At 43.0% G+C, this 2326-nt stretch overlaps 1 pseudogene; it reads left to right on the forward strand.

Moving 5' to 3' along the window:
* Positions 1–204: 204 nt before the first annotated feature.
* On the forward strand, positions 205–1117 carry LOC102469447 (casein kinase I pseudogene; annotated as a pseudogene).
* Positions 1118–2326: the final 1209 nt, after the last annotated feature.

The following is a 2326-nucleotide window of genomic DNA, read 5'->3' on the forward strand; positions in this document are numbered from 1 at the left end:
GCCCGAATCCAGCCCCCGGGTCCCCGGGAAAGGTTTCCGGTTCCGGTTCCTGCGCCCTGTTCCGCAGCAATGCCGAGGGTCACCGCAGAGGTGTCCGGCCTTCCCGCAGCGGTGCTGGGGGTTACCCCGACCCTCCATCTTCGTCTTCGTCCCTCGGGATGGCGAGCAGCAGTGGCTCCAAGCCCGGGTGGGGAAGAAGGGGCTGGCTCCTTCGGGGACATTTATCTGGCGATCAACGTCACCAACGGGAAGGAAGTGGTGGTGAAGCTTGACTCTCAGGAGGCCAGGCGTCCCCAGTTGCTGTAGGAGAGCAAATCCCCACATAGGGTGGTATGGTAAAAAAATAAATAAAATAAAAAATGCAATGTGCTACTCATGGATCTTCTGGGACCCAGCCTTGAAGATCTCATCAATTTCTGTTCAAGAAGGTTCAAGAAAAATGTATTTACGTTAGCTGACCACATGCTCACCAGAATTGCATATGTGCATACAACCAATGGTATACACACAGACATTGCACCAGATAACATCCTCATGGGTATTGGGCGTCACTGTGATAAATTATTGCTTATTGATTTTGGTTTAGCTAAAAAGTACAGAGACAACAGGACAAGGCAAAATATACCATACAGAGACGATGAACACCTCCCTGGTGCTGCCCAGTATGCTAGCTCAAAGCCCATCTGGATATTGAGCAGAGTCACCGAAATGATACGGAATCATTAGGATATGTTTTGATTTATTTTAATAGAACCAGCCTGACATGGCAAGGACTACAGGCTGCAACAAAGAAGTAAATATATGAAAAGATTAGTGGAAAGAAGATGACCACTCCTGTCCAAGTTTTGTGTACTGATTTTCCCGCAGAATTTGCTGTGTAGTTCAACTACTGTCATGGGCTGCACTTTGAGGAAGCCCCAAATTACCTGTATCTGAGGCAGCTGTTTCGCATTCATAGTCACACCTCCAGTGTGACTATGCATTTGATTGGACAATGTTAAAGAAGAAAGCAGCGCAGCAGGCAGCCTCTTCCAGTGGGCGGGGTCAGCAGGCCCAAACCCCCACAGATGAGCACATTGACAAAACCAAGAGTAACATGAAAGGTTTCTACGCATGAGTTGATGAACAGAAGAAACAGAGCAGGTGACTGAGCAGTGCTTGTTTCTCCCCGAATCTAGAAATTTTAGTTCATATGTACACTAGCCAGTAGTTGTGGACAACCGTTTATATGATGTGGGAAAGAGAGAAAACTGTATGCCCCAGTCCCTTCTCCTCCATTTCTCCCTCCATTCTGGATTTTAGGCATGCACAAACACATGCCCCGAGTGTTTCTCTTTTCCTTTTTTATTTATTATTATTATTTATACATTCAATCTCTATACATCATTTAGATTGTAGAGAGACTTGACCCTGCATGATATACTCCTCAGACCAGCCCAGTTGAGACTACTATGGGTCCAGAACTCAAACTATTTGGTCAGCTATGTAGGATCTAACCACCTTATCCACCATGCCACAGGCTGGGCCCTCGTGTTTTTACTCTGTGCTATGCTTATCAAAAGACATAACTACAACAGTTTAAAGATTTAGTTGGCTTTCATTGTGATATTAGAATCAGGCATTGTTTCAAAGTTACTTTCCTTATAGGATTAAAACAGAGGGTATCTTCCTTATTATGCTGACTCAGGTTGACTAGAATCTTCTCTTTCAAAGTTTGGTTTGATTATGGGCATTTAGCACAGGTGACTCCATTCTGGTTTGGTCTGGCCTGCTGGACCACAGGGCAGGAGGTTAGTCCAAAGCAATGGCCTGCCATTAACTTATTTAACAATTATCACTTCTTGCCTGAAGTGACTTGTACATTCAGTGTTTTATTGAAAAAGGAATGACAGCCAATCCGTACCAGACAGCATTCCTTATTTCATAGGCCAGCAGAAGAGGTGGAAAAACATAAAAACATCATCCTATGTCACACAGCAGCCATTTTCATCCCTCATCTACCTGCAACACAGTGATTTAAAGGAACATTGACTTTTGATTCATGTGCTTAAATTCTTCCACTCTCAGTACTTTTCAAGAAAAAAATGTATGTAAGTTTAATGTGAGAACTAGTTTTCACTGTAAAACCATCCCATTGCCCCCCCTTTGAGTTTTTAAATCAGCTGTCTAGTCCTTTTTTTTCTAGTAGCCCTTTCTGCTTGCCAAAGTCTATTTTTAAATTATAGAAAATCATTTTTTTAAGTTTAATTTTCCACCTGGTAAGGTAACTCATTTTTCATATAAGGACAAAATTGCCCTTTATATATTTGATGTGCTTACTAAATTG

This window comes from Tupaia chinensis, unplaced genomic scaffold (genome assembly GCF_000334495.1).
Source record: "Tupaia chinensis unplaced genomic scaffold, TupChi_1.0 Scaffold000389_1, whole genome shotgun sequence".
NCBI classification, from domain to species: Eukaryota; Metazoa; Chordata; class Mammalia; order Scandentia; family Tupaiidae; genus Tupaia; species Tupaia belangeri.